The 13,168-nt window shown below is 38.7% G+C and overlaps 1 long non-coding RNA gene across 1 annotated transcript in view; it reads right to left on the reverse strand.

Moving 5' to 3' along the window:
* Nucleotides 1-13,168, reverse strand: part of LOC138418367 (uncharacterized) — a 501,494-nt gene that overhangs the window by 6,489 nt on the left and 481,837 nt on the right. The window contains exons 4-7 of the long non-coding RNA XR_011248521.1: nt 11,397-11,541; nt 10,657-10,826; nt 9,166-9,324; nt 7,486-7,571 (exon numbers count right to left, since the gene is read on the reverse strand). This is a non-coding gene — a long non-coding RNA (uncharacterized lncRNA). The remainder of the gene's footprint in view (nt 1-7,485; nt 7,572-9,165; nt 9,325-10,656; nt 10,827-11,396; nt 11,542-13,168) is intronic.

Below are 13,168 nucleotides of genomic sequence, written 5' to 3' on the forward strand. Positions count from 1 at the left end.
TCTAGCCAAAGAAATAATGGCTAGACAAAGGAACACAAGGCAAACTGTTAGAAATAAGGAAACAAAATTGTCTTTACAAATGATCACCCATGAAATTCCTAAAGAATCTGCATAAAAAGGCTACTGAAAAAAAGGTGAGTTTAGCAAGTGTACAGAATATAAACCCAACAGGAAAGAGTATTTTAAATATACATGACTCTCTTGAACTGTAGAGAACAGAGATCTAATACATCCTGACAGCAAATTAGTGTTTGCCTAAAGCTGGACATTGGCAAGGGTTTGACTGGAATCGGTCTCCAGGGAACTTTCTGAGGTGATGACATGTTCTATATCTTGAGATTTGGTACCTATATTAGTATGTACATTGTTTAACTCATGAAAATCTATACTTAAAATGGATGTATTTACTTGCAGTCCACGGGGTCACAAAGAGTCAGACATGACTTAGTGACTGAAAAACAACAAAATTTACTTACATAAATGATATCCCAATGCATTTCAGAAAATTTTACAAATCATTAGCATATACCTAAATCCAATGTAAAGACTTTGGATAATCCCCAACCACTTTATAACCACATTCAAGAATATCTACTCACAATTACACAGATGAGATTCCTTTTAAATTTAGTGATTTAAATGAAATGTACTTAAGTCATTTGTCTTTGGACAAAGAGCTACACTTGAAAAAGGAGAATTTTAACTCTTGATCTTCACAGACATTAAGATCTCATCTAGGAATGATATAGAACCTATAGACCTGTGGACTAGGACTCTCTGTGATGACATGAATGTTCTCTACCCTGTCCAACGTAATAGCCACAAACTACAGGTGGCTACTGCACATTGGAACGTGGCTACTGAACAAAAAACTGAATGTTTAGTACTTAATTTTAAGGACTGTATATTTAAATAGATATATGTTGCTAGGGGCTACTATATTTGACAGCCTAAAATAAAGGCCTTTTCACCTGAATCTGCTATTCTGTGAGTCTACAACTATTGTCAGTAGTTAAAAAAAAAAAAAGATCATCTCTTCTATAAGTAACTGCAAAGTTTTATTATAGGAAGTTTGAGTTAAAAGTCTGTGATATATTGTAAATCACAGAAGACACAATGCAACTGCAGAGAGAGATTGAAAAGATAGTTACTCCTGGGTTGGCTAACCAAATGAACTTTTTGGCCAACCCCATATAAATAAGCTTTTTAATTGGTACACAACCTGCTGGTTGGATCAATTTCACCAAGGGTAACCTGTGAAAGAAGAAAAACTAATTGGATGCATTTGAAACGGTGCTCACTGCAAGTAAACAACAAGAATGGTATGAAATTATTGTCCAAGAAACAAAATATACAGTGACTTGAATTTGGAGGACATCATGCGTTTGCGTGAGCTTAGTGGCAGATTTCATTCCTAGATGCAGTTTCATTAAGATGTTACCACCACCCTCCCCGCCATGGATACATGTATATGATGGCTGAGTCCCTTTCTGGTTCACCTGAAACTATCACAATGTTGTTAATTGGCCATACCCCAATACAAAATGTTTTTGGTGTTTAAAAAAAAAAAAAGATATTCCCCCTCCAATAAATTTTCTCATTTTACAAATGTTTTAAGATATGCATAGTCTTCTTAAAAGTAATTGCTTTCTCCGTCTGATTTACTTAGTGTGATAATCTCTAGGTCCAACTCATGTTGCTGGAAATGACACTATGTCATTTTTTATGGCTAACATTCCACTGTATATATGTTCCGCATCCTTGGTCACTGATGGACACTCAGCTCCCTCGTCTTGGCTGTTGTAAACTGTGCTGCTGTGAACTCTGGGGTACACGCATCTTCTCCAATTAGACTTCTTGTGCGCTCTAGACATGTACTCAGGAGTGGGCCTGCTAGGTCATATGGTAGTTCTACTGTTAGTTTGTTAGGGAGCGTCCACAGCTCTCCACAGGGGCTGCACCAATTTGCATTCCCACTAACAGTGTAGGAGGGCTCCCTTCTCTCCACACTCTCTGCAGCATTTACTGTTTGTAGACTTTTTGATGGTACCCAGTCCTACCCGTGTGAAATGATACCTCATTGTGGTTTTTTATTTGCATTTCTCTAATAATCAACAGTGTTGAGCATCTTTTCACATGCCTGTGGGCCATCTGTATATCTTCTTTGGAGAAACATCTATTTAGGCCTTCTGCCCATTTTTTGATTGGGTTGTTTTCTATGTTACTGTGTATTTTGGAAATTAACCCCTTTTTGGTTGGACCATTTGCAAATATTTTCTCTCATTCTGAGGGTTGTATTTTCATCCTGTTTATGGTTTCCTTGGCTGTGCAGAAGCTTTTGATTAGGTCCCATTTGCTTATTTTTGCTTTTATTTCTTTTATGTGAAATTTAAAAAATAATACAAATGAATCTATTTACAAAATGGAAAACAGACTCACAGACAGAGAAAACAAACTTGTGGTTGCCAAAGGGAAAAGGGAGGTGGGAGGAGGGACAAATTAAGAGCTTGGGATTAACATATATATACTATTATATATAAAGTAGATAAGGATTTACTTATAACAGAGAACAATACTGAATATCTTATAATAACCTGCAATGGAAAATAATCTGAAAAATATATATAACTGAATCACTTTGCTATATACCTGAAACTAACACAATATTGTAAATCAACTATACTTCAATTTTTTAAAGTAATTGCTAATTTTCAAACAGCTATTCTCCTCAGAAACAATACTGGAAAATAGTATTCTGCTTTTGCTTGAACTGTGAAGGCAAGACCTTAAAATATAAATAATTAACCGAAATACCTTTAATACACCTATACATCTTCACTCTGCAGAGAAAACAGTGATGATGAAGGAGTCTCTGGGAATAACCTCCAGAGTTTACTATCATTTATGATCTGATTCATCCTGAGACACGTCTGTCATATACACACAGGGCAAGGGGCAATCAGATTTTCATCACTAACCTATGTATGTTACTACAGAGGGAAAGAAAGGTTCCCTCAGAAAACTATACTTAGCTATGTACGTTAATATGGTCCGCAGTTTCAATGTGGATTACAACATGCATGTTAGAACTCATTAAAATATGATTGCTGTAACTTAAGGGGCTGACTCTAAGTTTCTAGCAGTCTTACATAAGCTGTTATTTCATATATTTACTCAAAGTGTACTCTAATAAAATAATCTTGTATTTTGTCATTGAAAATTATCTTATTCTTTGTGTGCACATGAACTTATGGAGTATTTGTGACTTTATAGATGAAAGGATTCTATGCATAGTTAATTGGCTTAAGTTTCCTATTGATTCAAATGTACAAACAAAGGAAAAAGAAACTGAACAAAGATCCCTGGGCCTCAGGGGCTTCTCCTAACTTCTGACTGATTGACTATATGCTCGGCCACGTCACTTGACCCTTCTGAGTCTCATTTTAATATGCAAAAAAAAGGGAAAAGACATTAAATTATTTATGTCATCTCATTAAAAAAACCCAGGTGATTTCTAGAGATACATATTTATATATAACACACACACACACACACACACTCTTAAGAGAATACAGATCTCTTACATATAAGATAAAAATATAAATGGTTAAAGGGAAGGCTGAGGAAGATTGGAGCAGTTAATCCTTAAAAAGGCTTTTAGTTCTAGTATTTTAGGGTTCTATACTTGAAAACAAGTATACAGGTTATTTTACTTGAGTTTTACATGCTCTCTGTTTCCACGCTTTCCAGTATAATGTCAACAACTAGACAAATAATGCTCTAAAAACATATTTTTAGAAGAAATTATATCCTGAAAGGATTTAAATCAGAATATATTTTACAAAACCTGTTTTAAGAACTTGACGACAATTAAAGTGCAATATTAAGGAATTTACTTTGTATGTTTGAAAATTAAGTTCATCCTGCAACTAGTTACAAATTTACATACATTTCAGTTCTGTATTTGAGTAATATGATTTTACTGAGTCTCCATTGCATCACAATTATTCTCAGTTGTGGTAAAAAAAAAAATACTCTTTTAAATCAGGTTTTAAAGGTAAGCTCAATGTTGCACTTTCTTTCCCGTCTTTGTTATATTGACTATTCATTTTAGGCACATTTTTCTAAGTATGTTTTAGTTACAGGGACATGGTTTTGTTTGCTACTTATTGGTTTCCTGCTTATTTTTATCTGGAGGAAATTAACTCATTGCCATTCTCTGTGTATTTTTGAGCCCTTCTTCATAGCATTACCTGAGAATGGGGGTGATAAAAATAGGACTCATCCCTTATGCATTTATGGTGGTTATGATGGTGGCTGCCTGAAGTGTGTGCTGAGAATAGTAAGATCATTCCACATATCTGCAAAGAGGGACATTATCAATTTTTCAATGTCTGCTCTGGATGCTGGGCAGGTGAAGTTTTAGCCTTTATATATACTCTGTATTTCCTCCCTCTGTGTTAGTGGTCCAGTGATACACAGGATTATCTGCTCCATGGTGTTCTGTGTATTATTATTTTGTCTAGATTATATTTTCCGTGATTAAACAATAAGGATCCATCATGTACTTTCATGAATTCCTAAATTTTTTCATTAAAAAAATATAGGAAATAGAAATACCTAAACTGCTCCAAGTTAACCTCTTTCAATAATGATAACAAAATTTATAGCATGTGTGTGTATATTTAATTTGGCACTAGATGGTAAGGTTTTAGTTTCTTGGGCTGACACAGAAAAAGCATACAATTCAATGTTATCAGCCAACTGCAGTCTCCTATATGCTAGGCACTGTACCAAGTGATTAACATATAAAACCTATAACATTTAACTTTCATAAAAGCATTTTAGAGATTCTGAAAAAAAGAGATACACAGAGATTAATTACCTTGCTCAAACCATCGTTGCGGCAAGGAACACGTGAATATACAAACACATGGCCAAAATATCCAGCTACTTGTACTCTTAGTAACTATACTGTGACCATCCCTTACCATTTCTAGTGTAGCACAACTTAAAGTAATTATAAAATAAATTTAGCTGTGGGAGGTTTGAACCAGTAGATTCCTATGACTGGGAGAAATCAATCTTGTTTGGGAAAGTAGGGTAGGTTGGAAAGTAGCTGTTAGAAAAAGAAACCAAAGTTTCCAGAAGAGGTCTGAATTTTTACAGTGAGGAAAAGGTGCTCCAATTATAACATATCAAATATATGTGCTTTTGATAATACAAATACCAGATTAAAAGGAGCCGAGTCTACTAAAATGCAGAGAACCTACACATTTTTTTTTAAATTAAGTAAAGAGTAAATTAGGACTTGGTTTAGGTAATTTTAGATAAGTTCTAGCCTGGAGAATCCCAGGGACAGAGGAGCCTGGTGGGCTTCCGTCTATGGCGTCGCACAAGGTCAGACACGACTGATGAGACTTAGCAGCAGCAGCAGATAAGTTCTACAGGTATTTTATGTTCAGTTCCTAAAACAGAAGATTCTATATGATCCTCTCAGAGATGTTGATATAAGGAATATATTTAGTGATTTTCTGTATTTTGCTTAAGGATCAGGCTTCTATTAGGTAAAAGACAAAACAAAATGATTTTCAGCTGTAAAATATGAGCTCTCTGAAGTAGGACAAGCTTCATCTCCAGCCTACCCTCCATCCCAGAGTTGCCCCACAGAACCCCCAGGGCTCACTAAGTGAAAGTGAACGTCTCTCAGTCACGGCCGACTCTTTGTGACCCCACAGACTATACAGTCCATGGAATTCTCCAGGCCAGAATACTGGAGTGGGTAGCCTTTCCCTTCTCCAGCAGATCTTCCTGACCCAGGAATTGAACCCAGGTCTCCTGCATTGCAGGTGGATTCTTTACCAGCTGAGCTACCAGGGAAACTCAAGAATATGGGAGTGTGTAGCTATCCCTTCTCCAGTGGATCTTCCCAACCCACGGATCGAACCCAGGTCTCCTGCATTGCAGGTGGATTCTTTACCAGTTGAGCCACAAGGGAAGCCCAAGAATACTGGAGTGGGTAGCCTATCCCTTCTCCAGCAGATCTTCCCGACCCAGGAATCAAACCGCAGTCTCCTGCATTGCAGGCGAATCTTTACCAACTGAGCTATCATCAGGGCTCATAATGTGCTTTGAACCCCACCTACCCCAGCCCTCTTGACTGATGAGAAAGTAGTCACCACAGAGGTTACTGTGTATCAGAGTTTGTAAAACTAGGTTGTGGCTGCTGGGCCAGGGCTGGAATTCATGCAGTGTCCCCACTGGAGATGGCCCTGGGGTACATGGATGGAAAATGGGGAAATTCCACAAACTGCTAAATATTAAAAAACAACAACAACAACTGACTCTTTCTGAAAACCTGTTCCATCATAGGAATAACAGGAAAGCTTCACCCACAGTGCTTGGAAAAGCTATGGAGAAGGTGGACACTAAGGAGGCCAGAAGTTGTAGGTGACTGTATCCTTGAACTAGAACAAGGAAACAATGGTTTCCTGACTGCAGGATGTGGCGGAAGAATGTTTCCAAAAGGAAAGAGTGGGGTAGGTAAATTGACCATTAACAGAAACAAAGAGAGGAAAGAGAATTAAAACACACTATGAGTAAGTCTCAAAAAAATGTCTGGTTGTTACATAGAAAGCCTTAGAACTCTAACTAGAGCACACAGATAAGAGATTCTGATATAGTGGAAAGACATCTCTTCTTCCTGGAGAGAAATATTAAATATCAAAGATGTAAATGTTTCCTAATTCAACTCTGTCATCTCAAACCAGAACACACTGCAGAGCAATACATATTTTCATCCTGATTATTTAATGGGCACATGAGCATGCATAAAAAATACCAAGAAAGATGCATCCCAAATATTAATGGGAACTGTACTTAAGAATGAAAACTGGAATCAGGGGTATTATGGAAGGTTTGTGAAATATTATTTAACGTACTCCATGTGTTGATTTTTAAAAAATGATAAGTATATATTGTTTTTACTTTATAACTTTACATGAAAGCAAAACCAGAGCAGGATAAGCTTAAATACAATCAGTATTATCTTTTTACTCTCTTTGTTTTTATTTTTCTTCCTGTTTGGATTGACTTCATTGATGACCTACAACCTGATTTTGTTTTTCTGATAAGACTGATGGACAGTACAAAACAAGTAATAATAAAGGACATGAGGTTTGCAAATTAATGCTGATAGAATGTGAACAGAGTCTGTACAGAGCAAAGATGAAACCATCCCTCAGTTTCCCCCATTTATTGTGTAATCAGATGACTGGATGCTTTCATTACACTCTGTGAATTTCTCTCAAAAACGAACAGGAAGGCATTTTGGTAATATTAACCTATTTGAGAATTTTTAAGCAAGCGATCTTGGAAAGCCTTGCTAAGTCGAATTTCCTCTGTTTGTGATCAACTGTGTGGGAAGGGGAGGTATTTTTTTCCTTTCGTAACTTTGTATATTAAAAAACATTTTCAGGGACTTACCTAGTGGTCTAGTGGTTGAGACTGCTTCCACTGCAGGGGTCACAGGTTTGATTCTTGGACAGGGAACTGCCTGCCCCGCACTGCAGCTGAAAAAAAAAAAAAATTCAATCCTTAGTATTGTGGTGTGTTTCTTCCTTCCTTCCCAGTTTGTCCCTTAGCATTCAGTGCTAAGTGGAATGAATTGCCCCGCCCCACCCTGCCTCAAGTGAAGTGAAAGTTGCTCAATTATGTCTAACTCTTGTGACCCCATGGACTATACAGTGCATGGAATTCTCCAGGCCAGAATGCTGAAGTGGGTAGCCTTTCCCTTCTCCAGGGGATCTTCCCAACCCCGGAACTGAACTCAGGTCTCCCGCATTGCAGGCAGATTCTTTACCAACTGAGCTATCAGGGAACAATATTATTATATGACAATATAATAGCAAGCTAAGCTAAGCTAAGTCGCTTCAGTTGTGTCTGACTCTGTGCGACCCCATAGACAGCAGCCCACCAGGCTCCCCCGTCCCTGGGATTCTCCAGGCAAGAACAATGGAGTAGGTTGCCATTTCCTTCTCCAATCATGAAAGTGAAAAGTGAAAGCAAAGTCGCTCAGTTGTGTCCAACTCCCAGTGACCCCCATGGACTGCAGCCCACCAGGCTCCTCCGCCCATGGGACTTTCCAGGCAAGAGTACTGGAGTGGGGTGCCATTGCCCAGAGGTGTCCTTAAATTGAAGGTGGAGGCTGAAGACAAGTGAGAGGAAGGCAGCGTGATGTGAGGAGGACTCTGCCTCAGTTGCTGGCTTTGGAGATGAGGGAAGGGGCCCTGATCCAGGGAATGGGGGTGGGTTCTAACCTGGAGATGGCAAGGAAATGGATTCTCCCCAAGAGCCTCCGGAAGGAAGGAAGCAGCACAACCCTGTCACCATGGTGATTCTGTCTCCACTGAGACGCATTTCGGATTTCTGACTGCCACAAAGACAATCCATTGGCACTGTTTTAAGCCACTAATTTTGTGCTGCTTTGTTTTCATAGTGGTAGAAAACTAACACACCCGCCTAGAAAACACAGCCTTACCCTTCCTGAACCTCCCAGCCAATCAGGCTGAACTGGGGGCCTCTTTTGAGCTCTCAGATGAGCCCCCCCCCATCCCACCCTGGGTTGATGTCCCCTACTGCAGTGGTTACAGAGAAGCCTGAGGATAAATGCTCAGTTGTCAGAGGCTCCATCCCTTAATCCCCTGAATCTCTGAGATGGCTGCACCCCTGGTTCAGGGATGCTGCAAAAATGCAGAGTATGACTACTGCTTGCTGTGTGCAAATAATCCTTTTGAATAATGTAATTCTACTGTATCATAATTTCCCTGTAGGATATCTACTTAGAGTAATTTAGGAGCCAAACACGTGTCTACCATGTTCTAGATTTTGCCATGTTATCTTATCTAGATTAATTTCATATATTTGAAACAATCCTGTGAGGTAAGTCCTATTGTTAGTATCATCACCATCATCATCCCTGGCTTATTTATTGGGAAATCAAGCCAAAGCATAGAGAACTTGCTGGCAGATGCCAAGGTAGGATGCTTTACCATCATCTTGTTTTCAGCCTGGGCAGTGTGCCTCCTGAGCCGAGTACTTCATCAACACGATCTGACAGTTCTTCAATATGTCCATGTAAAAAAAAGGTCTGCCCCCATAAATTACCTGTGACGCCAGAGAAGAGACTTTCAGCTCCCAGTGTTCAGGTAGTCATCCCCAGTGTGACGGATCCAGCCAGGGGAGTGGATGAAAGCTGAAATCACATCACAAGGAACAGACCCTTCAGGAGGGCCTCCAGCCCAGGACGCGATGGGGTGTTTCCTCCTGTAAGAGATGCACGGGGTTGAAGACAGATCATCCTGCTGTATATTCTCCTGTTCTCATTTAGTAGGAATCCAGATTCATGGTGCATGGTCTTAGAAGGACACTTAGACGCTTCTGAGAGATGTGGCCTTGCTCTTGATGATAATGCTCCAGAGCCACAGAAATGTGAGGACTTCCTTGGAGGTCAGGGGACGTACTGGCTTCCCCAGATACTGGCTCCAGAGCCCAGGTGCCCAGACCTGAGCTGCTGGGAACATGGGCTGCGGAGGGCTCACAGGACACGCTTCCATGGAGACGGGCTCGCCAGGCTTCAGCCCAGATCTCATTTACTTTTTAACGGATTTACTGAACTAGAACTATTTTGCCCCAATAAAAGCATGTTAATTGACTATTAGCTCTGCTTTGGGATCGCTTTACACTTAACAGTTATATACATTTTTACAAGTGACAAGAAAGAGGTAGGGAAAGATTCCTCCCAGCATAAAAAATTCTTACCTTTCTTGGCCCTGGACTTCACAATGCTGTCTACCATCTGTGTATTCTGCATATAGTTTCTAAATTCAGATGTTTAATAAGAATAACATTTTTTATTCAGTGATTGGAAAGAGAACCTTCTAGTATTTTCTAAATAAAAATATCTGAACTATTCAGAAGGCAAAGGGTTACATAACCTAAGTAGCCATGATGCTCGCATAGGCTGTTAATCAGGGAAGATAACTGTTATGTACGCCCTTTGCCAAAATAAAACTTTCCTGGTGAGAAAAACAGTAGCATCATCTACTCTGTGAAATCTATTTAACTGCTCTTTGAAAAGGGAACATATGAAAAAATTTGTCTGATATATACTGAAAAATGAAATAAAACCCAAAGTAACCATAAAGGTTATAAACTTCCCATATTGGTTTTCCTTCAGAGACATTCAAACATTGAATATGCATTCTCATAAGATACATTTACAGAAGGAGATTCCAAATACTGGAGTGAAGGTTGTCTCAGTTCACTGAATGTGAACAGAAAAGAACTGTTATAATATTCATAAGCCAATGTGACATGGAAAAGGAATGTTTTTCTCCCCAAAGCAGAGCACAGCATTTTATAATGCATCTAACTACAGAGTGTATTCATATTCAATAAGCCTAGTTGTAGCTTATGATAAGATAATAAGGCTTTGTATGAATGACATTCTTGATTTATTTGAAGAAAATAAATGTTTAATGGCAGGAAAGCATACAATTTAAGGACACATTCTTAAAAAACAAGGTTTTCTTAGTGATTTCCAATGCAATGTTGTAAAAAAATGCATTTATGCAGGTAAGAAGTTCCAATTCTTACCTTGACTTTGGCAATTTAATGTTAGTTGTCTGTTTCCTTTACTCATCCTACTTCTTTAAAGAGGGAAAAGAAAATGCTGTATCTGTAATAGGATCATAATCATTAAAATATCCTGAAAGGAATGGAGGGGGATGTTCTGATTCCTTTTAGAGTCTTGGCATTTTCAGCCCCTACAGAGAGGAATTAGAAGAATAATTATCACACAGAAGGCAACTTTCAAACCTAATAGCTATAGAAATGGAAACAGTTTCAGCTAAAACAAAACAAAACACTCCACTGAACTATCCCAAAGGTGTATATGAATGTCTATACATGTGTGCGGTTATTTGTCTATATTTATCTCAGAAATTATTTTTGCCCTATAAAGGGAAACTAATTCCTACATGATCATTTATATTTAATTTGAAATTTGGGCTGCTTAGTGGAAATAAAACATTTATTAAAACAGTAAATATACTAAGCAAGAGGTATAGAAAGCTCCTTTGTATTTACTTACACTGATATTGTCTCTGATATACAGACTTCATTAATAATTTATATAAAAAGAAAACACAAGCTAAACAGCAGTGACCTAAGTAAATATGTGGGATGTTGTCAGATTCCATGGTAACTCAGATTTAAAAGGTCTTCCCCTCTTTCAGAAGAGCATAAAACCTGGTTTCTCATTGTCCCTGGTAATCAAAAATACAGACTAGTGGACAAGTAATTCCTGACCCCCACATAGCCAGTGGCTTACTTACCATCTCATAAACTTGCATAGAGGTGAAGCCCACACACCAAATGGTCTTAGGTAACTTCTACCTGCCTTATTCCTCCTCATTCTTCGATTTGAAACCCAAAGTTCGGTGTGATGGTTTATAGGAAAAGTGTGGCTGAGCAAATATCCTGCATAATCACAATACAGAAACATCAGTCTCTGGGTAACCCAGAGGCAGTGTGGTATTTTACACAGTTATTGTAAGACATGTTGTCAGGAAGACACAACCCATTCAAAGTTTTTCTTAGTTACAAGTTGATTGATACCATTTAGAATTTGAAGCAACACGTAAGGGGTGATTTGTAAACTGTCAGCCGTGGACGAGACATTGTACATCATCGTTTGGGTGCTGTTCGTGGTGAACCGTGAAACTGCACCGGAGACGCTGTAGGAAACCCACATGTCTCTTTGCGTCCAAAGGTGACAGCGGGTCCTGATGGTGTGTAACAGCTTCTCCTGTTTTTGGATCTCAGTGAATGTACTCCCAGGGTACTGTGTCCCACAGTCGGTGTTTAAACAACACCATCAACGTCTGTAAGTCTAAACGGGGTGCATCGTGTAAGCTCAAGCACAGCGGTATTAAGGCAGTATTGCCAAGGTACCTTATGCTGCTGCTGCTGCGTCGCTTCAGTCGTGTCAGACTCTGTGCGACCCCTTAGACGGCAGCCCACCGGGCTCCCCCGTCCCTGGGATTCTCCAGGCAAGAACACTGGAGTGGGTTGCCATTTCCTTCTCCAATGCATGAAAGTGAAAAGTGAAAGAGAAGTCATTCAGTCGTGTCTGACTCTTAGCGACCCCATGCACTGCAGCCCACCAGGCTCTTCCATCCATGGGATTTTCCAGGCAAGAGTACTGGGGTGGGGTGCCATCACCTTCTCCGATCTTAGTAAGAAATGAATTCAAAGGTAGCTATGTTCCAAGAAGTTTACAAATAGTTCCTCTCAGAGATAGTACAATTTTGTGCTTGTCAATGGAAAGCAATAATACTGATTCAATTCTTCTTGCACCTTGTGTTGACACTAGCTGGCAAAGGTTTATTTCCCACCCCCCCTCAGATGCTATTTCTCGATGAACTGAAATGTCCAATAATTTCTTTTAATATATTTGCAAAGCTGAAGCCAGCCCTCTGGTTCATTGTAACTGTTTCAGAACACCATGTGAGAATTTAAAATATGAATAAAAACTCAGTAGAAAGAAAAATTCCAAGCACACCATTTGTTAGAATCAATTTTTTTTGCAAGCATAGCACTTCAATCTCAATAGTGTTCCAAAGCTTATAATGATGGTGATACACGTATTTTTCTTTCTAAAAAGCAGGCCAAGAGATAACGAAACCATAATTTCAAAACACTGCAACCGATATAAAATGGCCACATATGTGGTTCTCAAACCCTTTATACGAGTACTTTCTGTAAAAGAATCATATATTAAACTCGAGGAGGAAGGAAAAAAGAATTTTTTTAAAAGTGAGAGAGAAGCAAGGACACAAAGCATTATAACACTCTGTTGAATTCAGCATTTCATTAATCCAACTTGAATAAACTTAATTCCTTTCTACATCTTAATCAAGACAGCCTTGAAATGGCAGAAATGTAGAGATGCAGTTTATAAGTCAGTGAATCCAGCAAAGCCAATCTGTTCCTTTATATAAATAATTACATCAGGATCAAAGGACTTTTCTGACTATCACACAGGTGTGCAATTTAGAACATTTTTACCAGTCATTAGATGTTTATGGAAACACTCACTTTACAC

Source organism: Ovis canadensis, chromosome 14 (genome assembly GCF_042477335.2).
Source record: "Ovis canadensis isolate MfBH-ARS-UI-01 breed Bighorn chromosome 14, ARS-UI_OviCan_v2, whole genome shotgun sequence".
NCBI classification, from domain to species: domain Eukaryota; kingdom Metazoa; phylum Chordata; class Mammalia; order Artiodactyla; family Bovidae; genus Ovis; species Ovis canadensis.